Genomic DNA, 25990 nt, shown 5'->3' with positions numbered 1-25990 from the left:
CCCTCACCGTCGTACAATATCTCTTCAAAAAGGCCGTTATATCTTCTGTCCGTGCAAAGGCGTTGTACATATGTACTATTAACGGCCTCTCTTCTAACATGAAACTGGGAATGATTGTAATCCCATCCATTAACGGCATACTTGCTTTCTCTTTGCATTTCTCAAAGAAATCCCAGCACTCTTCCTCTCTCCAGAAAGTAAAGTCGTACGTCCCTTGCTTCGGAAAGTCTTGCAGGCAAAAGATGTTGGTGATGTCCCAGGCGATCAAGTCTCTCAGCACTCCTTCCACGATATAGTCCAATCCAATACGGTCTCTGCAGGCCTCCTCGACAAGGAGCCGGACTGTGTTCCTCATATTAGGCCCTGACGCCATCGTCTTCCAATAAGGTCCTGGTGCGGCACCCCAAAAGCAGCAAGTGGCTTAAGCTCTTTCGAGCGATGCCACAGGGCCAAGGTGCCGGACCATCGCCTTCCCGTTGGACCTCCTGACCCAGACACTTGATCTGAGCCAAAAGGCCGAGAAGCGATAACCAGAAATGGGCCCCCGCCTGAGCGCCGCCCGACGGCCGGGGGCGCTACGCTTTAGGGAGAAGGGCAGAGGGAGCCGCTGGCTGCCCGCTCGCCTCCTCCCCCAGCAGGCCTGCCTCCAGTCCCTCCGCTCCTCCCGACACAGCCCCGGGGAGTCTATGCAGCAGCGGCGGCGACGACGACGACGGATGCAAAAGCCAAAGACTTTGTATGGAGTAAAGAAAAGCAGCCGCACACACTGCCGGGGGGCCCGCAAGGCCAGCAAACAGCCAAAAAGGCACATGCTTCCAGTTCTTTTTCCGGCACCAGGCTTCGTCTGCTTATTTGCATAGGAACCGCCCACTTTTTCTCTGCTAGCCGACTCGTCTGGGCTGCCATGAAACTCAGGCAGCAAGCAAGCAGCCAGTGGCTGGGCTTTTCAGTTCAGGTCATTTTAGCCAGCCAGCCAGCCAGCCAGCCAGCCATTGTGACAAGAAGCCAGCAAGTCAAGGCATTTGCTGCTTGCTGCTTGCTGCTGCAGTGTTTGCTATGCAGGCTATTTGGATACAGCTTCAACAGGAGTTTCTTAGGCATCTGCTCGTTCGGACTGAATTAGGCTAGGCAGCAGGCGGCACTCCTGCTCCATGCGAGGAGGAGCTGAAAAGAAAAGAAAGTAAGAAGCCACGCAAAAGAGCAAACAAGACACAGCAAAAAGAAGGAGGCTTTATTTTGTCGTCATTTCTTCATCTTCTTCTTTCTTTGCAAAAGAAAGAGCCAAAAATGCATGTTTGTTTTTTTTCTGTCAGACAGTGATTTGTTTCTATTTTTTGATACAAGCCAAATATCCCCAAAGGGAAGTGCACCGGTCCTGGAGGTACTGCAATACCAGGTCAATGCGTGGAGTGGACAGAGCAAGCTCTTCTTCCATCTCCCTGTTCTAAAAATCCATTTAATATATGGTCCCCAGATAGGGGACGTATCAGATATTAAACTGATAAGAACAGATACTACACTTGATCTTAGCCAAAAGGCCGAGAAGCGATAACCAGAAATGGGCCCCCGCCTGAGCGCCGCCCGACGGCCGGGGGCGCTACGCTTTAGGGAGAAGGGCAGAGGGAGCCGCTGGCTGCCCGCTCGCCTCCTCCCCCAGCAGGCCTGCCTCCAGTCCCTCCGCTCCTCCCGACACAGCCCCGGGGAGTCTATGCAGCAGCGGCGGCGACGACGACGACGGATGCAAAAGCCAAAGACTTTGTATGGAGTAAAGAAAAGCAGCCGCACACACTGCCGGGGGGCCCGCAAGGCCAGCAAACAGCCAAAAAGGCACATGCTTCCAGTTCTTTTTCCGGCACCAGGCTTCGTCTGCTTATTTGCATAGGAACCGCCCACTTTTTCTCTGCTAGCCGACTCGTCTGGGCTGCCATGAAACTCAGGCAGCAAGCAAGCAGCCAGTGGCTGGGCTTTTCAGTTCAGGTCATTTTAGCCAGCCAGCCAGCCAGCCAGCCAGCCATTGTGACAAGAAGCCAGCAAGTCAAGGCATTTGCTGCTTGCTGCTTGCTGCTGCAGTGTTTGCTATGCAGGCTATTTGGATACAGCTTCAACAGGAGTTTCTTAGGCATCTGCTCGTTCGGACTGAATTAGGCTAGGCAGCAGGCGGCACTCCTGCTCCATGCGAGGAGGAGCTGAAAAGAAAAGAAAGTAAGAAGCCACGCAAAAGAGCAAACAAGACACAGCAAAAAGAAGGAGGCTTTATTTTGTCGTCATTTCTTCATCTTCTTCTTTCTTTGCAAAAGAAAGAGCCAAAAATGCATGTTTGTTTTTTTTCTGTCAGACAGTGATTTGTTTCTATTTTTTGATACAAGCCAAATATCCCCAAAGGGAAGTGCACCGGTCCTGGAGGTACTGCAATACCAGGTCAATGCGTGGAGTGGACAGAGCAAGCTCTTCTTCCATCTCCCTGTTCTAAAAATCCATTTAATATATGGTCCCCAGATAGGGGACGTATCAGATATTAAACTGATAAGAACAGATACTACACTTGATCTTAGCCAAAAGGCCGAGAAGCGATAACCAGAAATGGGCCCCCGCCTGAGCGCCGCCCGACGGCCGGGGGCGCTACGCTTTAGGGAGAAGGGCAGAGGGAGCCGCTGGCTGCCCGCTCGCCTCCTCCCCCAGCAGGCCTGCCTCCAGTCCCTCCGCTCCTCCCGACACAGCCCCGGGGAGTCTATGCAGCAGCGGCGGCGACGACGACGACGGATGCAAAAGCCAAAGACTTTGTATGGAGTAAAGAAAAGCAGCCGCACACACTGCCGGGGGGCCCGCAAGGCCAGCAAACAGCCAAAAAGGCACATGCTTCCAGTTCTTTTTCCGGCACCAGGCTTCGTCTGCTTATTTGCATAGGAACCGCCCACTTTTTCTCTGCTAGCCGACTCGTCTGGGCTGCCATGAAACTCAGGCAGCAAGCAAGCAGCCAGTGGCTGGGCTTTTCAGTTCAGGTCATTTTAGCCAGCCAGCCAGCCAGCCAGCCAGCCATTGTGACAAGAAGCCAGCAAGTCAAGGCATTTGCTGCTTGCTGCTTGCTGCTGCAGTGTTTGCTATGCAGGCTATTTGGATACAGCTTCAACAGGAGTTTCTTAGGCATCTGCTCGTTCGGACTGAATTAGGCTAGGCAGCAGGCGGCACTCCTGCTCCATGCGAGGAGGAGCTGAAAAGAAAAGAAAGTAAGAAGCCACGCAAAAGAGCAAACAAGACACAGCAAAAAGAAGGAGGCTTTATTTTGTCGTCATTTCTTCATCTTCTTCTTTCTTTGCAAAAGAAAGAGCCAAAAATGCATGTTTGTTTTTTTTCTGTCAGACAGTGATTTGTTTCTATTTTTTGATACAAGCCAAATATCCCCAAAGGGAAGTGCACCGGTCCTGGAGGTACTGCAATACCAGGTCAATGCGTGGAGTGGACAGAGCAAGCTCTTCTTCCATCTCCCTGTTCTAAAAATCCATTTAATATATGGTCCCCAGATAGGGGACGTATCAGATATTAAACTGATAAGAACAGATTTTTTTTTTTTTATTTATGAAAAATACTTTATTTATTCTTGACACGTAATTTCCACAACTTGTCACTTTTCGAAAAAATAAAAAACCCCCAACATTACAAAAACCCCAAAACATTTCAATACAAATTTTGCATATAAAACTTCCAAGTTTACAAACATGACTTGGTACATAAAACAATTTTTCTTCTTTAAAACATTATCATTTTACAGGGTATATCTTCTTCATAGCGCGTAGAGAAAGGCACATTATTTTACGGCAAGACTATCCATTTTGTTTTTGTACCGCTACAATATTTCTCATACCTTTACTTTTATGTTCCTCATACACGAGCGGCTGAGTTTCCCAAAGTATAATCAAGGTATTTATATACATTATCACACTTGTCTCATCCTTTTGATATGCAAAAATTACGCCCCAACTTTCCATATCCCTGTCTCCCACCTTTTCTCTAAGCTCTTTTAGTTTCTCCTGTAATGTTAAACTCACTTTAAAAGGAAACTTGTCTATGTCTGAGCTACCTTCCTCCTTACTTCCCTCTTTCTCCTTTACCTCCTTGTTTTTGGTTTCTTTCATCAACACTCTTTCCATCTCTGCTATCTCTTTTCTCACTCCATATACTACATGCTCTAGCTTTTTCTTCCTTTTTTCTGAATTTTCTTCCAACCAATCTTTCTTTGCGTTCTGTATTTTATCTCGCGCTTTTCTATATTTATCTCCCCATCTTTTGATCAATTTTGCTTCTCTGTTTTCCTCCCTCCTCTTTTCTTCTTCCTGATTATCCTCCTCTTCGTCAGTATCGTCCTGCTCTTCCCCCTCGCTCTCACTTTCTCCTTCCTGTGCTAGTACCAAAAACTTTGACTTCCCTACCATAGACTGTGCTCTCTCACCTGATTGTCCCTTTTCTACATCTTGCTGCATCCTACGCTTTAGCGCATTCCTTTTCTCTGTTGTATCCATGTTTTCTACCTCCCCTTGCACTGGGTGTTTACCTCCCCCTACTACTACCCAATCTGTTTGCGCAGTTTGTTGGGATTCCAGTTCAAAGTCTTTATGTTGAGGTGTTCCCCTTTCTTCTAACCCTTCTGAGTCCTCCACAGCCTTAACGTCCTTCTCTTTCCTTTTGTTGGGGTTCTCCGCCAAGCTGTTTAGGAAACGATCCTCCTCTTCCTTCTGTTCCTTCATCCCTTCCTCGTATATCTCCGTAATCGTCGCTGACCCATCCTCCTCCTCCTCCTCTGATTGGCTTGTCTCCTCAACCTCTGTGACACTGTGCATGCCTGTGCTTGTTCTTGGCCCCTCTGTTCCTATAAACGCATTGTCCTCTTTCTGTATTGTTACCTCTTTCTCCTCCTGTGTCTCCGGCACCACGGTCGTCTCCTTGGGTGTTGGTGGTGGCCCCTCTCTCCACCGGCCACCTGCCGCTTGAGCATACGTTCTATTCGTGCACATACGAGACAAATGTCCTGGTGACCCACACAAATCACAAAGGCGGGGTAACTCACAATTATAGGCCGAATGTCCATTTTTCCCACAGTTCCTGCAATTCAGTCCAGATTTGTCACAAGTCTCTCTGACGTGTCCATATTGTAGGCAATTTCTGCAAAAGGTAGGTTGTCCAGGGTAGTACAGGAACCCCCTATTTCCTCCAATAGTAAAATTCGCCGGCGGGCTCATCACTCCTCCTACTGCGGATGCATCTTCTCTGAAACGTACCCAGAAGCGCCTTTTGCCGTTGTATACGCCATATTGATTTGTCAATTGTTGGCCTCCTTTTGCCACACTGCAATACCTCAGCAAAAATAAGTGCAGATCCTCTGTGCGTGCATATGGGTTATACATATGAATAGTCAGTGGTTTTTCTTCCATTGAAAAGCTGGGGATCACTTGAATTCCTCTCATCAGGGTATCATCCAACTTTGCTTTAAATCTTTCATAGTAGTTCAGGCAATCCTCTTGCTTGGTAAAAGTCAGATCATAGACTCCAATCCTTGGGAAGTCTTGCAGGCAAAACAATGTTTTCACAAAGTCCATTTCCAGCACCTTCAGTAAAATTTCTTGTACAACATACTTCAATCCAATTTCTTCTCTGCGTCCTTCTTCAACTTGCAACCGAATGGTATTCCTCAGACGATCACCTTCTGCCATTTTCTGGCGATTCTATTGGTTGGGTTCAGACCCACAAAGACACATTGGATATCTCACTACACGTAGTGAGACCTCTATTGGTTGACAGTGATATCACACTCTCCAGTTACTGCGCCATCTATTGGTTGACAGTGATATCACACTCTCCAGGTACTGCGCCATCTATTGGTTAACCGTGGTATCACACTACACTTAGTGTGACCTCTATTGGTTGAAACCGGTACTACGTCCTCATGCAAATGAGCAGAACTAAAGTACTGCTGAATATTACAGCTTTTTTGTCAAAATCTGCTCAGAAATTCATCCCAGCAGCCGTTTTCACAGCCGACGCTTCTGTTATAGTGTCCAACAAGTCAGACACTACACTGGATCTTAGCCAAAAGGCCGAGAAGCGATAACCAGAAATGGGCCCCCGCCTGAGCGCCGCCCGACGGCCGGGGGCGCTACGCTTTAGGGAGAAGGGCAGAGGGAGCCGCTGGCTGCCCGCTCGCCTCCTCCCCCAGCAGGCCTGCCTCCAGTCCCTCCGCTCCTCCCGACACAGCCCCGGGGAGTCTATGCAGCAGCGGCGGCGACGACGACGACGGATGCAAAAGCCAAAGACTTTGTATGGAGTAAAGAAAAGCAGCCGCACACACTGCCGGGGGGCCCGCAAGGCCAGCAAACAGCCAAAAAGGCACATGCTTCCAGTTCTTTTTCCGGCACCAGGCTTCGTCTGCTTATTTGCATAGGAACCGCCCACTTTTTCTCTGCTAGCCGACTCGTCTGGGCTGCCATGAAACTCAGGCAGCAAGCAAGCAGCCAGTGGCTGGGCTTTTCAGTTCAGGTCATTTTAGCCAGCCAGCCAGCCAGCCAGCCAGCCATTGTGACAAGAAGCCAGCAAGTCAAGGCATTTGCTGCTTGCTGCTTGCTGCTGCAGTGTTTGCTATGCAGGCTATTTGGATACAGCTTCAACAGGAGTTTCTTAGGCATCTGCTCGTTCGGACTGAATTAGGCTAGGCAGCAGGCGGCACTCCTGCTCCATGCGAGGAGGAGCTGAAAAGAAAAGAAAGTAAGAAGCCACGCAAAAGAGCAAACAAGACACAGCAAAAAGAAGGAGGCTTTATTTTGTCGTCATTTCTTCATCTTCTTCTTTCTTTGCAAAAGAAAGAGCCAAAAATGCATGTTTGTTTTTTTTCTGTCAGACAGTGATTTGTTTCTATTTTTTGATACAAGCCAAATATCCCCAAAGGGAAGTGCACCGGTCCTGGAGGTACTGCAATACCAGGTCAATGCGTGGAGTGGACAGAGCAAGCTCTTCTTCCATCTCCCTGTTCTAAAAATCCATTTAATATATGGTCCCCAGATAGGGGACGTATCAGATATTAAACTGATAAGAACAGATTTTTTTTTTTTTTTTTTTTTTTTTTTTGTTTTAAATGTTTATTTACATTCATATATTTACAAAACCAATAAATTTTGTACATTCACAAATCAACATTTTCACTTTAACTTTTCCACCAATCAGATATACCTTGCATAATTTCCCTTACACCCGCCTTTTACTTCTCTCATTACTTGCTATTTGTCTCTCTAACAACTTCCTATATCTTTCCTTTTCTGTCTCAAACTCCTTTGGCGACATCTTTTCCTTATTAGATAGCATCTTCTCTATGTCATATACTCTTTGGTCTGTCCCCCCATGAGGGTTTGCCTGCTGTATCATCTTATACCATACTTTTGCCTCTCCTATTTTCTCCTCAACCTCCTTTATTTTCTTGTCTAAATATTCCTTTTTTTTTTCCATTTCCCAGCTTGTTTTATACACAGAGTCCTTTTCTTCTTTTTTACTTGGGTGACCCTTATCCTTTTCTTGCACCCCACTTTCTTCACTTTCTGACCTCTCTGCCATTGAGGCTGCTCCTCCTTCACTTTCACTCCTACTTGTCCCTCCCACTTTCCGTTCTAGCATCCTTGTTGCCTCCCCCCCCTTTTTCTCTTTATTTTGCTTTCCACTTCTTTCACTTTCAGATGAGGAGATCCCTCCCCAATCACTCCCACTACTCCCATCTATTCTTAACATTTCTGCTACTTTTTCCCCACTCACTCCACTAACCCTCACTTTCTCTTTTTCCCCAACTATCTGCCTACATACTCCTACTATTTCCTCTTGTTCTAACCTCTTTAGATTAATTTTTCCTTCAGTTTCCTTTGCTATCTCCTGTCTTTTCTCTTGACTTTCTAAAGATGTTCTAACCCCCCAATCCTCATCTCTTTTTGCTTTCGCACCAGGATAACCTACAAATTCCTCTTCAACTCTCCCCTTCCTTGCAATTATGACCTCACTTCTCTTCCCCTGTTCTACTTCACACACGCTTTCCTCACCTTCTATTCTAAGTACCTCCTGGGATTTCTTTCCTTCTAATGTGACCTCGCTTACCTCTCTTTGCTCTTCTTCAATAATCCTTTCATACTCTTCTAAATTTTTGTTTACATGATGCTCTACATGTTTAAGTTTACCTATCATTTCCTCTGTATTGTTTTTCTTTAAATCACTCATGGCTGCCACCCATTTATTCATGCTTTCTTCATACTTCTCCCCCCATCTCGTGACACACTCCGCGTATGTCCACTTTTTGCCACTCTCTCTTGACTTTATTATCTCTTCTCTTTCTTCTGCACTCACTTTTTGCCACTGCTTTCCTCCTTTCCTTTTTTTTTTCTTTTGGCTCACCCCACTTGGCCCTGCCTCCTCCTTCTCCACAAAACTACTTGTCTGTTCTTTCCTTTTTAAAACTTTTTTCCCAGTTGATGTGCACTCCATCTCGGAATTTTCTCCCTCGGAATCAGTCATATATACCCCACTGCCAAAAATGCTTTCTTCCTGTTCGGAAGGCAGTACCAACAGCTCTATTGACTCTTCCTGCGCCCTCTGACTCTTTCCTTCCTCCACCTCCAAACACACTAATTTTTCCTCTGAGGCAAGTTGCTCCCAAAAAACCCCCCCCACTTTTTTAAACCCCAAATCGCTTCTGAACTCTTCCTCCCCCCTAAATTTTCTATCCCATTCTTCTTCTTCCGCTGTCCATTCTGTTTTCACTACCTCATATTCCTCCTTTGTCATTCCCTTCCTTATGTCCATAATTTTGTCAAGCTGTTCCCCTATCACTTTATTACTTATCCCTTCTTTTGCTTTCCGCATCACTCTAACCCAAAACTCCCCATCACCTACTTTTTTTTGAAAATCTTCCAATTTTCCTTTTAGCCCCTCCTCTCCTTCCCTTTCCCATATCATCTCTTCTTTCCCTCCCTCCCCCTGCACCATCTGTATTGGATTAGTTTCGCTCTCCCCCTCTTCCTTCTTCCTGGCTTCTTCCTCCAGCATTGCTTCTCCCTCCAATCTAAATTCCTCATCCCTCAACCACTTCATCTGATCTTCTCTCAAACTCACATATTGCTCCACAGACATACCCGCTCTTCTTTTCATAATCTCATCTAATTCGCTTATTAGTTCTCTTTTACTCATCCCCTTTTTCTGCAACACCTTCATCCATAACTTAATATCCCCCACTTCCTTCTGAAACACCTCTACTTTGTTCTTTAGATCTTCCTCCTCTTCCTGTACCTCCATTCTTTCGGCCCAATTCCCACTCTTTCCCTTTCCATGCGAATAATGAATTAGAAAGTCATCCTCCTCTTTCTTTTCCCTCCTCTCATTTTCAAGGTACATCTCTATAATAGCAGGGTCACCCTCTATGAGTGTATCCCCCTTCTCATTTTCCACATCATCAGACATCTGCTCCAATCCCACCTCCCCCTCCCGCTTTGCCACCCGGGCATAGGTCCTTCTCTTGTTGCACTGTCGTGCCAAATGTCCTCGAATTCCACACAAGTCACATTTTTTGGGAAGCGCACAGTTTGCCGCCGTGTGCCCTTCTTCCCCACAGTTTCGGCATACCATATCTTTTTTTTTACACTCCTCTTGTGTGTGTCCATACTGGAAACACCTCCTGCAGTACTTTGGCTGCCCTGGATAATTCAAATACCCTCGGTTTTGACCAATTCTGAAAACGGGGGGAGGGTGCTTCACGCCCCCCACTCCTCTGGGGTCCGGTTTAAAGCGCACCCAAAACCTCCGCTTCCCATTGAAGATCCCATATGCATTGTGCAAGTCAATTCCACCCCTGATGGTAGAACAATACTGTCTCAAAAACATCTGGACCTCCATTTTGTCCACCCATGGGTTATAGACATGTACTGTTACCGGTCTCTCGTCCATCAGAAAGCTTGGTATAAGCCGGATCCCTTGCATCTCAGAGCCATCCAACATTTCCTTCAGCTTCTCAAAAACATTGAGGCAGACTCCTTCATGGAAGAAGGTCACGTCATAGGTTCCCTGACGAGGGAAGTCTTGCAGGCACAGTATTTCCGCCTTGTCCAAACCGATCTGCTTCCATAACAACTCCTCCACGACAAAGCGCAGACCCGCCCGGTCTCGCTCCTCCTCCGCGACTTCCAGTCGGATGGTATTTCTTAAATGGGCTCCTGCCGCCATTTCCTTCTCCTTAAGCTTAGGTGCGGCGCCCTAATTGCAGCATGTGGGTTAAGCCCTTTCAGGCGATCCCACAAGGCAAAGGCGCCGGCCCTTCACTCTCTCTCGCTCTTGATCGCCTCCCGCCGCTCGAGATGGCGTGCCCCCCCAAAAGCAGCGAGGATCTTAAGCCCCCGAAGGGGCGATGATCCAGGGCCAAGGGGTCACAGTCTCAGCAATCACCTCTCAGCCAGACACTTGGTCTTAGCCAAAAGGCCGAGAAGCGATAACCAGAAATGGGCCCCCGCCTGAGCGCCGCCCGACGGCCGGGGGCGCTACGCTTTAGGGAGAAGGGCAGAGGGAGCCGCTGGCTGCCCGCTCGCCTCCTCCCCCAGCAGGCCTGCCTCCAGTCCCTCCGCTCCTCCCGACACAGCCCCGGGGAGTCTATGCAGCAGCGGCGGCGACGACGACGACGGATGCAAAAGCCAAAGACTTTGTATGGAGTAAAGAAAAGCAGCCGCACACACTGCCGGGGGGCCCGCAAGGCCAGCAAACAGCCAAAAAGGCACATGCTTCCAGTTCTTTTTCCGGCACCAGGCTTCGTCTGCTTATTTGCATAGGAACCGCCCACTTTTTCTCTGCTAGCCGACTCGTCTGGGCTGCCATGAAACTCAGGCAGCAAGCAAGCAGCCAGTGGCTGGGCTTTTCAGTTCAGGTCATTTTAGCCAGCCAGCCAGCCAGCCAGCCAGCCATTGTGACAAGAAGCCAGCAAGTCAAGGCATTTGCTGCTTGCTGCTTGCTGCTGCAGTGTTTGCTATGCAGGCTATTTGGATACAGCTTCAACAGGAGTTTCTTAGGCATCTGCTCGTTCGGACTGAATTAGGCTAGGCAGCAGGCGGCACTCCTGCTCCATGCGAGGAGGAGCTGAAAAGAAAAGAAAGTAAGAAGCCACGCAAAAGAGCAAACAAGACACAGCAAAAAGAAGGAGGCTTTATTTTGTCGTCATTTCTTCATCTTCTTCTTTCTTTGCAAAAGAAAGAGCCAAAAATGCATGTTTGTTTTTTTTCTGTCAGACAGTGATTTGTTTCTATTTTTTGATACAAGCCAAATATCCCCAAAGGGAAGTGCACCGGTCCTGGAGGTACTGCAATACCAGGTCAATGCGTGGAGTGGACAGAGCAAGCTCTTCTTCCATCTCCCTGTTCTAAAAATCCATTTAATATATGGTCCCCAGATAGGGGACGTATCAGATATTAAACTGATAAGAACAGATACTACACTTGATCTTAGCCAAAAGGCCGAGAAGCGATAACCAGAAATGGGCCCCCGCCTGAGCGCCGCCCGACGGCCGGGGGCGCTACGCTTTAGGGAGAAGGGCAGAGGGAGCCGCTGGCTGCCCGCTCGCCTCCTCCCCCAGCAGGCCTGCCTCCAGTCCCTCCGCTCCTCCCGACACAGCCCCGGGGAGTCTATGCAGCAGCGGCGGCGACGACGACGACGGATGCAAAAGCCAAAGACTTTGTATGGAGTAAAGAAAAGCAGCCGCACACACTGCCGGGGGGCCCGCAAGGCCAGCAAACAGCCAAAAAGGCACATGCTTCCAGTTCTTTTTCCGGCACCAGGCTTCGTCTGCTTATTTGCATAGGAACCGCCCACTTTTTCTCTGCTAGCCGACTCGTCTGGGCTGCCATGAAACTCAGGCAGCAAGCAAGCAGCCAGTGGCTGGGCTTTTCAGTTCAGGTCATTTTAGCCAGCCAGCCAGCCAGCCAGCCAGCCATTGTGACAAGAAGCCAGCAAGTCAAGGCATTTGCTGCTTGCTGCTTGCTGCTGCAGTGTTTGCTATGCAGGCTATTTGGATACAGCTTCAACAGGAGTTTCTTAGGCATCTGCTCGTTCGGACTGAATTAGGCTAGGCAGCAGGCGGCACTCCTGCTCCATGCGAGGAGGAGCTGAAAAGAAAAGAAAGTAAGAAGCCACGCAAAAGAGCAAACAAGACACAGCAAAAAGAAGGAGGCTTTATTTTGTCGTCATTTCTTCATCTTCTTCTTTCTTTGCAAAAGAAAGAGCCAAAAATGCATGTTTGTTTTTTTTCTGTCAGACAGTGATTTGTTTCTATTTTTTGATACAAGCCAAATATCCCCAAAGGGAAGTGCACCGGTCCTGGAGGTACTGCAATACCAGGTCAATGCGTGGAGTGGACAGAGCAAGCTCTTCTTCCATCTCCCTGTTCTAAAAATCCATTTAATATATGGTCCCCAGATAGGGGACGTATCAGATATTAAACTGATAAGAACAGATTTTTTTTTTTTTTTTTTTTTGTTTTTAAATTGTTTATTTACTTTCTCATGTTTTACAATACATCAGATAAAGAAAACTTTTCAACAAATAATATGCTTTACAAAAAAACAACCACATTATTCATTTCAACAAAACTCTATTGCAACACTTTGCTAACATTATTCTATTTCAAAAACCAAACATATTTATACATTAATTCACCTTTTATATCAGGATTTTTCCTTTATATCATTCTATTCCCTCGTTTCCTGTGCATATTTTTTCTCCGAAAACATGCTATATACAAAACAAAGACATTTCATTCAATATTCTCTTCTGTTACTTTTCAGAACACTTTTTACTTTACACAAAAAAAACATTTTCTTAATCACTCTACACAACTCCTAATCTAAAACCTATTCACCTCATACATTTATTCCTTCATATGAGCAACAATTAATTTTCTCCTTAAACGAAATATGGCTTTCTCTAATTGCTTGTCATTACAAAAAAAACTCCACGATTCTGCATTCTCTACTCCCCACTGGAATACTCTCTCTATTCCCTCCACCTTTTCCCTTTTCTCTTCCTTTTCCCTTGCCTCCTCCTCCTCAGACATACTCACTTCTTCTTCCTCTCCCCCTTCTTCCTCCTCCTCCTCCTCCACCAAAACACCCTCTTCCTCTAAAACCACCTCCCTCTCCTTCCCACTATCCTGCCCACAGTTCTCAAACTCCCCTTCCCCATCCTCAGTCTCACTCTCTACCTCCTGCACACTGATAACTTCAATTTTTACATTTAAGTGCTTGTCCCCCCACTCTCCTTTCCCAGGAACATTCTTTGACAAATCAGGCACTACATATGGCTTTCCTAACCCATCCACCTTCATGCTTCCCTCTTCATTTCCCTTTCCATCCCCACTAACATAGCCTCTATCCTGTCCACTACCCTCAGACTCACTCTTACTTTCACCTAACAATTCTTCCACCTCCTCACTATTTTGCTGACTCTGCTCTTCCCTAACAACTCTTTCTTGCTGTTTCAAACTTCCCTCCTCCTCCCCCATACTGTCCTCCTCTTTTTCTCCCATATCTGTCTGTTCACACAAATCAACAAACATTTCAGAGTCACTCAAATGTTCGTATGAACTCCCAAAAGTCTTAAGTATCTTCAACTTGGCTCTCTCAGGGCATTTCCTCGCCAAATGTCCGTATTCTCCACATAAATCACATCTTTTCCGGTCTGTACATTTAGCTGCAACATGTCCCTTCTTACTACAATTGCGGCATATCAAACCATAAGGCTGTCCGGGGTAACTCAGAACACCCCTATCTCTGCCAATGCAAAAGTTCGCCGGGGGGTGCATGACTCCCCCTACACACCTTGGGTCTGGTCTAAACCGGACCCAGAAACGTCTCTTCCCATTGAACATTCCAAAACAGTTCTTCAATTCACCACCATCTCTGACCATTAGACAATATCGACTCAAAAAACACCCAATGTCCTCCTTCTTCGCATATACATTGTACATCTGCACAATTACTGGTCTCTCCTCTTGCAGAAATCTGGGCAAAACTTCTATTCCCATCATCCTCAGGTCACTTGTAACCGCCTTGCATCTCTCGAAAGCCGACCAGCAGAAATCCTCCTCCGCAAAAGTCAGGTCAAAGGCTCCCTGCTTTGGGAACTCCTGCAGACAATAAATTTCTCCATCTTCCACACCGAGTAGCTTTCTCACCACCTCCTTCACGATATATCGTATGTCCACTCTGGCTCGCTTGGTCTCCTCCACCTGCAAACGAATGCAGTTCTTGGCATTTGCACCATCCGCCATCTTTATCCTCGTCTCCACAGGTTCCGGTGCGTCGCCCCAATCGCAGCAGGAGGGTGAAGTCTTTTCAGGACGATCCCTCCAGGCCAAGGCGACGGCCCTTCCCCATCTCTCTCTTCTCGTCCTTATCCGCCAATCACGTCATTGGATCCGGAGCGGCACCCTTATAGCAGCAAGGGGGTTAAGTCTGTTAGGACGATCCCCCAAGGCCAAGGCGCCGGCCCTTCACCATCTCTCTCTCTCCTTGTCCGCTCCTGATCACCTCCCGCTGCCTGAGATGGCGCACCCCCCTAATAGCAGCATGAGTCTTAAGTCCCTTCCGGAACGATGACTCAAGGCCAAGGGGGTACAGTCTCAGCAACCTCTCAGCCCAGACACTTGATCTGAGCCAAAAGGCCGAGAAGCGATAACCAGAAATGGGCCCCCGCCTGAGCGCCGCCCGACGGCCGGGGGCGCTACGCTTTAGGGAGAAGGGCAGAGGGAGCCGCTGGCTGCCCGCTCGCCTCCTCCCCCAGCAGGCCTGCCTCCAGTCCCTCCGCTCCTCCCGACACAGCCCCGGGGAGTCTATGCAGCAGCGGCGGCGACGACGACGACGGATGCAAAAGCCAAAGACTTTGTATGGAGTAAAGAAAAGCAGCCGCACACACTGCCGGGGGGCCCGCAAGGCCAGCAAACAGCCAAAAAGGCACATGCTTCCAGTTCTTTTTCCGGCACCAGGCTTCGTCTGCTTATTTGCATAGGAACCGCCCACTTTTTCTCTGCTAGCCGACTCGTCTGGGCTGCCATGAAACTCAGGCAGCAAGCAAGCAGCCAGTGGCTGGGCTTTTCAGTTCAGGTCATTTTAGCCAGCCAGCCAGCCAGCCAGCCAGCCATTGTGACAAGAAGCCAGCAAGTCAAGGCATTTGCTGCTTGCTGCTTGCTGCTGCAGTGTTTGCTATGCAGGCTATTTGGATACAGCTTCAACAGGAGTTTCTTAGGCATCTGCTCGTTCGGACTGAATTAGGCTAGGCAGCAGGCGGCACTCCTGCTCCATGCGAGGAGGAGCTGAAAAGAAAAGAAAGTAAGAAGCCACGCAAAAGAGCAAACAAGACACAGCAAAAAGAAGGAGGCTTTATTTTGTCGTCATTTCTTCATCTTCTTCTTTCTTTGCAAAAGAAAGAGCCAAAAATGCATGTTTGTTTTTTTTCTGTCAGACAGTGATTTGTTTCTATTTTTTGATACAAGCCAAATATCCCCAAAGGGAAGTGCACCGGTCCTGGAGGTACTGCAATACCAGGTCAATGCGTGGAGTGGACAGAGCAAGCTCTTCTTCCATCTCCCTGTTCTAAAAATCCATTTAATATATGGTCCCCAGATAGGGGACGTATCAGATATTAAACTGATAAGAACAGATACTACACTTGATCTTAGCCAAAAGGCCGAGAAGCGATAACCAGAAATGGGCCCCCGCCTGAGCGCCGCCCGACGGCCGGGGGCGCTACGCTTTAGGGAGAAGGGCAGAGGGAGCCGCTGGCTGCCCGCTCGCCTCCTCCCCCAGCAGGCCTGCCTCCAGTCCCTCCGCTCCTCCCGACACAGCCCCGGGGAGTCTATGCAGCAGCGGCGGCGACGACGACGACGGATGCAAAAGCCAAAGACTTTGTATGGAGTAAAGAAAAGCAGCCGCACACACTGCCGGGGGGCCCGCAAGGCCAGCAAACAGCCAAAAAGGCACATGCTTCCAGTTCTTTTTCCGGCACCAGGCTTCGTCTGCTTATTTGCATAGGAACCGCCCACTTTTTCTCTGCTAGCCGACTCGTCTGGGCTGCCATGAAACTCAGGCAGCAAGCAAGCAGCCAGTGGCTGGGCTTTTCAGTTCAGGTCATTTTAGCCAGCCAGCCAGCCAGCCAGCCAGCCATTGTGACAAGAAGCCAGCAAGTCAAGGCATTTGCTGCTTGCTGCTTGCTGCTGCAGTGTTTGCTATGCAGGCTATTTGGATACAGCTTCAACAGGAGTTTCTTAGGCATCTGCTCGTTCGGACTGAATTAGGCTAGGCAGCAGGCGGCACTCCTGCTCCATGCGAGGAGGAGCTGAAAAGAAAAGAAAGTAAGAAGCCACGCAAAAGAGCAAACAAGACACAGCAAAAAGAAGGAGGCTTTATTTTGTCGTCATTTCTTCATCTTCTTCTTTCTTTGCAAAAGAAAGAGCCAAAAATGCATGTTTGTTTTTTTTCTGTCAGACAGTGATTTGTTTCTATTTTTTGATACAAGCCAAATATCCCCAAAGGGAAGTGCACCGGTCCTGGAGGTACTGCAATACCAGGTCAATGCGTGGAGTGGACAGAGCAAGCTCTTCTTCCATCTCCCTGTTCTAAAAATCCATTTAATATATGGTCCCCAGATAGGGGACGTATCAGATATTAAACTGATAAGAACAGATACTACACTTGATCTTAGCCAAAAGGCCGAGAAGCGATAACCAGAAATGGGCCCCCGCCTGAGCGCCGCCCGACGGCCGGGGGCGCTACGCTTTAGGGAGAAGGGCAGAGGGAGCCGCTGGCTGCCCGCTCGCCTCCTCCCCCAGCAGGCCTGCCTCCAGTCCCTCCGCTCCTCCCGACACAGCCCCGGGGAGTCTATGCAGCAGCGGCGGCGACGACGACGACGGATGCAAAAGCCAAAGACTTTGTATGGAGTAAAGAAAAGCAGCCGCACACACTGCCGGGGGGCCCGCAAGGCCAGCAAACAGCCAAAAAGGCACATGCTTCCAGTTCTTTTTCCGGCACCAGGCTTCGTCTGCTTATTTGCATAGGAACCGCCCACTTTTTCTCTGCTAGCCGACTCGTCTGGGCTGCCATGAAACTCAGGCAGCAAGCAAGCAGCCAGTGGCTGGGCTTTTCAGTTCAGGTCATTTTAGCCAGCCAGCCAGCCAGCCAGCCAGCCATTGTGACAAGAAGCCAGCAAGTCAAGGCATTTGCTGCTTGCTGCTTGCTGCTGCAGTGTTTGCTATGCAGGCTATTTGGATACAGCTTCAACAGGAGTTTCTTAGGCATCTGCTCGTTCGGACTGAATTAGGCTAGGCAGCAGGCGGCACTCCTGCTCCATGCGAGGAGGAGCTGAAAAGAAAAGAAAGTAAGAAGCCACGCAAAAGAGCAAACAAGACACAGCAAAAAGAAGGAGGCTTTATTTTGTCGTCATTTCTTCATCTTCTTCTTTCTTTGCAAAAGAAAGAGCCAAAAATGCATGTTTGTTTTTTTTCTGTCAGACAGTGATTTGTTTCTATTTTTTGATACAAGCCAAATATCCCCAAAGGGAAGTGCACCGGTCCTGGAGGTACTGCAATACCAGGTCAATGCGTGGAGTGGACAGAGCAAGCTCTTCTTCCATCTCCCTGTTCTAAAAATCCATTTAATATATGGTCCCCAGATAGGGGACGTATCAGATATTAAACTGATAAGAACAGATTTTTTGTTTTCCATAGTAATTTTTATTGCCGACAAAAGTAAAATTGTTTACAGAAATTCTCAGATAACACACAATGGTTAACACTATAATACAGTCAAGAAACATAAACTACTTTTCAAATTCCTCCACATATTTTACCGAAAATAACTAAAAATACATCACATACATTTCAAAAACACTTATTTTTTCCTGTCTTATCTCTACTAAATTCCCACTTTAGAACAAACAACATTACATCATTTTCCAAACTTTAGAAGAAAATCAGCCATAAAAACTTACAACAAACTCTATTGCAACACTTTGCTAGCATTCTTCTATTTCAAAAACCCAAACATGTTTTACACATTAATTCACCTTTCATACTAGGATTTTTATCTTTATATCATTCTATTCTCTCCGAAAACACCTATTTTCATTTACATTTCAAAACCAAACCCATTTATATTTCTATCCTTTCCAAAAAACTCTAAATTTTTAATTTTTCCTATTTACCCTACATTTAGAACAAGTATACTTTTCTTTCTAGCCCATACTCAAAATCTTTTCTGCCAGAAGGCTTTTTCCATACTTTCAAAACAGTTCAATTATATTGCATTACAATCACATTATTTTACACTTTCCCCTTCTCTCTTTAAATTTCCCTTTTTTTTTTCCTCCTTGGTTTTATTACAAAAATCCGCCTATCTTCTTCTTTTTCGCTAAGACTGGCCTCATCATAACCCATTCCACTAACACGACCTCCCCCTTCCACAGTGTCCTTTCCCTCCTCCTCTTTACTGTCCTCACTACTGCTCTCTTGTTTGCTACCCCTTCTCCTAATGTCCCCTTTCCTCTTGCTCTCCACCTTGTCTTGAATCCTCCTCTCCTCCTTTTTGTACTCAAACCTCCTCTCCTCTTTTTCTTTAAAAAAAACTGCCTCCACCTTGTCAAAAAACGCATCATTTTCAATGTACTCCATACCCCCTATTTTCAAAACTTTTTCCACCTCTTCCCCTGAAAAAAACTCTTCTCTCCTCCTCTCCTCTTCTTTTGCTTTCAACGATGCTGCTTCTATCTTTGCTGCATACTTAGTAATCCAATCATCCTCACAGTCTTCCCCCACTAACCTTTCCCTTTCCACAAAAACCCCTTTCTTACTTTCCCTCTCAACCTCCTCCTCTACTCTAGGCTGACATTCTTCATTCTCTTTATAATCACACATTATGTCACAAAATTCACTCTCCTCTGTTGTAAGCTGGTATACTTCATTCTCTTCAGACTCACACAATATTTCACTCTCAACCTCCAAAGCCTTTTCCACTTCTTCCCCTGATTTAAACTCCTCTTTTGTCATTTCTGTCCGCCCAGTACTTCCCAACACACCTCCCCCCAAATTTTCTTCATCAAAGTTCATAATCATTTCTCCTTGTTTTCCTTCATGATTCACCTTCTCCTTTAGACTGTCCATTTGTCCAAAAAGCCTCTCAGTACCCAAGGCCATGATATGTCTATCTCCGTTGTCAAAGTTATTCTTCTTCGAATTATCACTCTTTGCAACAACCTGCATTCCTCTGTCATATGAGTGGTCACCCAGTCCAGAGATCTGTCCTGGAAACCACAGAGAGCCTCCATTCCCTTCAAAACAAAACCTGGCAGGAGGGTAAGTCACCCCTCCCACTCCCTCAGACTCTATCCCAAGGCAAACCCAAAACTTTCTTTCGCCATTGAACATTCCATATTCATTTCTTTGTTCTGCACCTCCTTTAACAACTGTACAAAAGTGCTTCAAAAAGCGCGCAATCGTCTCCTTCCGTACAAAGGCATTTTTCATCTGTACAATCACCGGTCTTTCTCTCATCAAAAACTGGGGCGATACGCTGATTCCCATCATCCTAGGATCTCCAGCATTTTCCTTCCATCTTTTATACGCCTTCCAACAGTCCGCCTCCTGAAAGAAAGCCAAATCAAAGCTCCCCTGCCTCTGGTGCTCCAGAAGACAAAAGATTTCTTCAAATTCCACCTTGAGTAAGTCTCTCATCACCTCCTCCACGATAAAGCGACGTCCCACTCGATCTTTCCAGGCCGTCTCTACCAGAAACCTGAGGGTATTCTTTGTTGTCCCCTCCATCACCAACTTCAGTCCACGCCTTTGCTCTCGTCCTTGTCCACCAAACGCGTCTTGGCTCCGGTGCGGCACCCTTATAGCAGCAAGGGGGTTAAGTCTGTTAGGACGATCCCCCAAGGCCAAGGCGCCGGCCCTTCACCATCTCTCTCTCTCTTGTCCGCTTCTGATCATCCTGAGCTTCGGTGCGGCGCCCTGATAGCAGCAGGAGGGTTAAGCCTATTATGGCGATCCCTCCAGGCAAAGGCGCCGGCCCTTCACTCTCTCTCCGTCCTTCTCTCTTGCTTGTCCGCTCCTGATCGCCTCCCGCTGCCTGAGATGGCGCACCCCCCCAAAAGCAGCATGAGTCTTAAGTTCCTTTCAGAACGATGACTCAAGGCCAAGGGGGCACAGTCTCAGCAACCTCCTGACCCAGACACTTGATCTGAGCCAAAAGGCCGAGAAGCGATAACCAGAAATGGGCCCCCGCCTGAGCGCCGCCCGACGGCCGGGGGCGCTACGCTTTAGGGAGAAGGGCAGAGGGAGCCGCTGGCTGCCCGCTCGCCTCCTCCCCCAGCAGGCCTGCCTCCAGTCCCTCCGCTCCTCCCGACACAGCCCCGGGGAGTCTATGCAGCAGCGGCGGCGACGACGACGACGGATGCAAAAGCCAAAGACTTTGTATGGAGTAAAGAAAAGCAGCCGCACACACTGCCGGGGGGCCCGCAAGGCCAGCAAACAGCCAAAAAGGCACATGCTTCCAGTTCTTTTTCCGGCACCAGGCTTCGTCTGCTTATTTGCATAGGAACCGCCCACTTTTTCTCTGCTAGCCGACTCGTCTGGGCTGCCATGAAACTCAGGCAGCAAGCAAGCAGCCAGTGGCTGGGCTTTTCAGTTCAGGTCATTTTAGCCAGCCAGCCAGCCAGCCAGCCAGCCATTGTGACAAGAAGCCAGCAAGTCAAGGCATTTGCTGCTTGCTGCTTGCTGCTGCAGTGTTTGCTATGCAGGCTATTTGGATACAGCTTCAACAGGAGTTTCTTAGGCATCTGCTCGTTCGGACTGAATTAGGCTAGGCAGCAGGCGGCACTCCTGCTCCATGCGAGGAGGAGCTGAAAAGAAAAGAAAGTAAGAAGCCACGCAAAAGAGCAAACAAGACACAGCAAAAAGAAGGAGGCTTTATTTTGTCGTCATTTCTTCATCTTCTTCTTTCTTTGCAAAAGAAAGAGCCAAAAATGCATGTTTGTTTTTTTTCTGTCAGACAGTGATTTGTTTCTATTTTTTGATACAAGCCAAATATCCCCAAAGGGAAGTGCACCGGTCCTGGAGGTACTGCAATACCAGGTCAATGCGTGGAGTGGACAGAGCAAGCTCTTCTTCCATCTCCCTGTTCTAAAAATCCATTTAATATATGGTCCCCAGATAGGGGACGTATCAGATATTAAACTGATAAGAACAGATTTTTTTTTTTTTTGTTTTCCAAAGTTTTTATTCAAACATAAAGATAAAGTTTTACAAAATTTTTTTCCACTTTTTCGAAATTTAAAATAAAACAGTATACATTTCATTAGCATATATACACACTAATTCTTATACAGAAACAAAACCTACATTTCTTAATTCCACATATATCCCTTACTTTTCATAAATACAGAAATTATCTCTGTGACAATCATATTTATACAGAACAAAACCTACACTTCATAATTCCACATCCCACACATTCCCATCCCCTCTAACTCAAACCATTACAGCTTTTATGTCTTCATCCACATAAATACACATTTTTCAAAACATATCACCACACTTGACATAACCTATATTTACATTCGGTAATCAACAAAAACCACTCACTGACCACTAACATATAATTCCATTCTATTTCAAAAACCAAACATATTTATCATTAATTCACTTTTCATATCAGGATTTTTTCCTTTATATTACGAACCCTATATTTATCCAAAAACATTCTATATACATCCTCTATGGCCTCCTTTAACTGCTCGTTACTACAAATCATAGCCCAAACATTTACCATTCTTATTTCCTCCTGGAACACCTTTTTAATTCTCTCCTCATTCCCCTCTTCACTACCTTCCATTTCCTCCCCCTTTACCTCCACAGACACACTCTCTTCCTCCTCCACAACCACACTCTCTTCCTCCTCCACAGACACACTCTCTTCCTCCTTCACAGACACACTCTCTTCCTCCTCCACCGACACTCTCTCTTCCTCTTCCTCCTCCATCGACACACCCTCTTCCTCTCCTAACTCATTCTCCTTCCCACTATCCTGCCCACAGTTCTCAAACTCCCTTTCCTCCTCCTGAACCCTGATTTCTTCCTCCCCTTCATGACCACTGTCCTCCTTCTCTTCCTCATTATCCTGCCCCTTACCCTCAGACTCACTTTCCCCCTTCTGCCCACTGCTTTCTTCAGTATGAACTTTAAAACGTTTTCCCCCAAACTCTTCTTTCTCCTTGCTCTCCACCACATTCTCCGCCAATTCTGGTACAACATATGACATTTCTGACACAATCTCATTTATATTAGTCTTTCTCTGGCACTGTCGTGCCAAGTGTCCAGCTTCTCCACAAATAATGCATTTCCTCGGCACACTGCACCTTGCTGCGATATGTCCTTCCTCGTGACAATTGTGGCAAATTATTCCCAAAGGCTGTCCTGGGTACCTCAACACGCCTTTGTTAGTCCCAAATCGAAAATTGGCCGGGGGGTGCATCACTCCCCCCTCACTCTCCGGATTTCGTCTAAACCGTACATTATACAGCCTTTCTCCATTAAAAATTCCGTACCGGTTCTTTCTTTTCTCGCCCCCCTCCACCACTGAACAAAACTTTTTCAAAAAGGCCTCTATTTCCTCTTCCTCCACGAAAGCGTTATATACGTGCACAATCAAAGGTCGCTCCTCTAGCAAAAAGCTAGGCATCGCACGAATTCCCATCTTTCTCAGGTCGCTTACTCGCTCCTTACATTTTTTGTAAGCCTTGGCACACTCCTCCTCTTTGGCAAACGACACAACGAAAATGCCCTGGCGCTGGAACGCCTGCAAGCAATAGACGTCTGCGCTGTTCACCTCCAACTTCTCTCTCAAGACGTCCTCCACGATAACGCCGAGTCTCACTCGCCATCTCTCCGCCTCTGTCACCAGGAACCTGATGGTGTTCCTCTCACAGGTCTCGCTCACCATCTCTCTCCTCTTCATCTGTCCGGCCGTCCAGGATCAGGTGCGACGCCCCTAAAGCAGCAAGAGGGTTAAGTTCCTGGGGAACGATCCCTCAAGGCCAAGGCGCCGGCCCTTCACCATCTCTCTCTCTTGATCGCCTCCCGTGCTCGAGTTAGCGTGACTCCCTCATAGCAGCATGGGTCTTAAGCTCCCCAGGAAGCGATGACCCAAGGCCAAGGAGTCACAGACTCAGCGCAACCTCTCAGCCCAGACACTTGATCTGAGCCAAAAGGCCGAGAAGCGATAACCAGAAATGGGCCCCCGCCTGAGCGCCGCCCGACGGCCGGGGGCGCTACGCTTTAGGGAGAAGGGCAGAGGGAGCCGCTGGCTGCCCGCTCGCCTCCTCCCCCAGCAGGCCTGCCTCCAGTCCCTCCGCTCCTCCCGACACAGCCCCGGGGAGTCTATGCAGCAGCGGCGGCGACGACGACGACGGATGCAAAAGCCAAAGACTTTGTATGGAGTAAAGAAAAGCAGCCGCACACACTGCCGGGGGGCCCGCAAGGCCAGCAAACAGCCAAAAAGGCACATGCTTCCAGTTCTTTTTCCGGCACCAGGCTTCGTCTGCTTATTTGCATAGGAACCGCCCACTTTTTCTCTGCTAGCCGACTCGTCTGGGCTGCCATGAAACTCAGGCAGCAAGCAAGCAGCCAGTGGCTGGGCTTTTCAGTTCAGGTCATTTTAGCCAGCCAGCCAGCCAGCCAGCCAGCCATTGTGACAAGAAGCCAGCAAGTCAAGGCATTTGCTGCTTGCTGCTTGCTGCTGCAGTGTTTGCTATGCAGGCTATTTGGATACAGCTTCAACAGGAGTTTCTTAGGCATCTGCTCGTTCGGACTGAATTAGGCTAGGCAGCAGGCGGCACTCCTGCTCCATGCGAGGAGGAGCTGAAAAGAAAAGAAAGTAAGAAGCCACGCAAAAGAGCAAACAAGACACAGCAAAAAGAAGGAGGCTTTATTTTGTCGTCATTTCTTCATCTTCTTCTTTCTTTGCAAAAGAAAGAGCCAAAAATGCATGTTTGTTTTTTTTCTGTCAGACAGTGATTTGTTTCTATTTTTTGATACAAGCCAAATATCCCCAAAGGGAAGTGCACCGGTCCTGGAGGTACTGCAATACCAGGTCAATGCGTGGAGTGGACAGAGCAAGCTCTTCTTCCATCTCCCTGTTCTAAAAATCCATTTAATATATGGTCCCCAGATAGGGGACGTATCAGATATTAAACTGATAAGAACAGATACTACACTTGATCTTAGCCAAAAGGCCGAGAAGCGATAACCAGAAATGGGCCCCCGCCTGAGCGCCGCCCGACGGCCGGGGGCGCTACGCTTTAGGGAGAAGGGCAGAGGGAGCCGCTGGCTGCCCGCTCGCCTCCTCCCCCAGCAGGCCTGCCTCCAGTCCCTCCGCTCCTCCCGACACAGCCCCGGGGAGTCTATGCAGCAGCGGCGGCGACGACGACGACGGATGCAAAAGCCAAAGACTTTGTATGGAGTAAAGAAAAGCAGCCGCACACACTGCCGGGGGGCCCGCAAGGCCAGCAAACAGCCAAAAAGGCACATGCTTCCAGTTCTTTTTCCGGCACCAGGCTTCGTCTGCTTATTTGCATAGGAACCGCCCACTTTTTCTCTGCTAGCCGACTCGTCTGGGCTGCCATGAAACTCAGGCAGCAAGCAAGCAGCCAGTGGCTGGGCTTTTCAGTTCAGGTCATTTTAGCCAGCCAGCCAGCCAGCCAGCCAGCCATTGTGACAAGAAGCCAGCAAGTCAAGGCATTTGCTGCTTGCTGCTTGCTGCTGCAGTGTTTGCTATGCAGGCTATTTGGATACAGCTTCAACAGGAGTTTCTTAGGCATCTGCTCGTTCGGACTGAATTAGGCTAGGCAGCAGGCGGCACTCCTGCTCCATGCGAGGAGGAGCTGAAAAGAAAAGAAAGTAAGAAGCCACGCAAAAGAGCAAACAAGACACAGCAAAAAGAAGGAGGCTTTATTTTGTCGTCATTTCTTCATCTTCTTCTTTCTTTGCAAAAGAAAGAGCCAAAAATGCATGTTTGTTTTTTTTCTGTCAGACAGTGATTTGTTTCTATTTTTTGATACAAGCCAAATATCCCCAAAGGGAAGTGCACCGGTCCTGGAGGTACTGCAATACCAGGTCAATGCGTGGAGTGGACAGAGCAAGCTCTTCTTCCATCTCCCTGTTCTAAAAATCCATTTAATATATGGTCCCCAGATAGGGGACGTATCAGATATTAAACTGATAAGAACAGATTTTTTTTTTTTTTTTATAAAAGTAAGTTTATTTCCATTTCACACGTAATTTCCACAATTTCCACTTTTCAGAAAATAAAAAACCACCCCAACATTACAAAAACCCATTCACATTTGCATGTATAACTTACTATTATTTCCATAGATAGACAAAACACAATAACTCACATTAAATATTCCTTCACAATTTACTTTTTTCTTTAACAGTAAAGAAAAAACTTTTCTCCTTCTTTTGCTTCTCATACCCTTTGTACCAATGTACTCCACAACTCTGGTTTCCATAATTGTTTACCTTCCTCTCTTCCCCATCTTTTTTTATCCAACAGGAAATATATATACATCTTACTCAGAATCATCTTCACACACACATTCACTTTAATGACCTCACTTCTATAAATCACCACATTCCTTACATCCCATACCACTTCTTTCACACAGCATATAATCTTCCATAATACAACCTCTTTCTTTCCATTCAATCCACTCAACCCATACATCATCATATCAAATTCCAATTTCTGTACTCCTGTCAGCTCTTTGATCAATTTTCCCACACAATTCCATATCTTTCTCACAAACTGGCAGTTCCAGAACAAATGAATCACATTTTCCAACCCTCTGCATCCCTCTCTAGGGCACTCCTCAGAATTTGCCTTTCCTCTCCTTT

At 47.4% G+C, this 25990-nt stretch overlaps 11 non-coding genes and 1 pseudogene across 11 annotated transcripts; all 12 read right to left on the bottom strand.

The window, feature by feature from the left end:
• Positions 1 to 1359: 1359 nt before the first annotated feature.
• On the bottom strand, positions 1360 to 1550 carry LOC142500730 (U2 spliceosomal RNA). The gene has a single exon (XR_012803257.1). It is a non-coding gene; the product is annotated as a U2 spliceosomal RNA (small nuclear RNA).
• An 831-nt stretch (positions 1551 to 2381) lies between these two features.
• Positions 2382 to 2572, bottom strand: LOC142500729 (U2 spliceosomal RNA). The gene has a single exon (XR_012803256.1). It is a non-coding gene; the product is annotated as a U2 spliceosomal RNA (small nuclear RNA).
• Positions 2573 to 3403: 831 nt separating this feature from the next.
• On the bottom strand, positions 3404 to 3589 carry LOC142500040 (U2 spliceosomal RNA). The gene has a single exon (XR_012802786.1). It is a non-coding gene; the product is annotated as a U2 spliceosomal RNA (small nuclear RNA).
• Positions 3590 to 6929: 3340 nt separating this feature from the next.
• On the bottom strand, positions 6930 to 7121 carry LOC142500277 (U2 spliceosomal RNA). The gene has a single exon (XR_012802885.1). It is a non-coding gene; the product is annotated as a U2 spliceosomal RNA (small nuclear RNA).
• A 4207-nt stretch (positions 7122 to 11328) lies between these two features.
• LOC142500728 (U2 spliceosomal RNA) lies at positions 11329 to 11519 on the bottom strand. Its single transcript, XR_012803255.1, has one exon. It is a non-coding gene; the product is annotated as a U2 spliceosomal RNA (small nuclear RNA).
• An 831-nt stretch (positions 11520 to 12350) lies between these two features.
• Positions 12351 to 12539, bottom strand: LOC142500267 (U2 spliceosomal RNA). Its single transcript, XR_012802880.1, has one exon. It is a non-coding gene; the product is annotated as a U2 spliceosomal RNA (small nuclear RNA).
• Positions 12540 to 15553: 3014 nt separating this feature from the next.
• On the bottom strand, positions 15554 to 15744 carry LOC142500726 (U2 spliceosomal RNA). The gene has a single exon (XR_012803254.1). It is a non-coding gene; the product is annotated as a U2 spliceosomal RNA (small nuclear RNA).
• An 831-nt stretch (positions 15745 to 16575) lies between these two features.
• Positions 16576 to 16766, bottom strand: LOC142500725 (U2 spliceosomal RNA). Its single transcript, XR_012803253.1, has one exon. It is a non-coding gene; the product is annotated as a U2 spliceosomal RNA (small nuclear RNA).
• An 831-nt stretch (positions 16767 to 17597) lies between these two features.
• On the bottom strand, positions 17598 to 17793 carry LOC142500814 (U2 spliceosomal RNA). The gene has a single exon (XR_012803302.1). It is a non-coding gene; the product is annotated as a U2 spliceosomal RNA (small nuclear RNA).
• Positions 17794 to 21132: 3339 nt separating this feature from the next.
• LOC142500134 (U2 spliceosomal RNA) lies at positions 21133 to 21331 on the bottom strand. Its single transcript, XR_012802821.1, has one exon. It is a non-coding gene; the product is annotated as a U2 spliceosomal RNA (small nuclear RNA).
• Positions 21332 to 24148: 2817 nt separating this feature from the next.
• On the bottom strand, positions 24149 to 24339 carry LOC142500724 (U2 spliceosomal RNA). The gene has a single exon (XR_012803252.1). It is a non-coding gene; the product is annotated as a U2 spliceosomal RNA (small nuclear RNA).
• Positions 24340 to 25170: 831 nt separating this feature from the next.
• LOC142500769 (U2 spliceosomal RNA) lies at positions 25171 to 25350 on the bottom strand (annotated as a pseudogene).
• Positions 25351 to 25990: the final 640 nt, after the last annotated feature.

This window comes from Ascaphus truei, chromosome 7, assembly GCF_040206685.1.
Source record: "Ascaphus truei isolate aAscTru1 chromosome 7, aAscTru1.hap1, whole genome shotgun sequence".
In the NCBI taxonomy this organism is placed as follows: Eukaryota; Metazoa; Chordata; class Amphibia; order Anura; family Ascaphidae; genus Ascaphus; species Ascaphus truei.
This window is presented reverse-complemented; position numbering and strand designations above follow the sequence as displayed.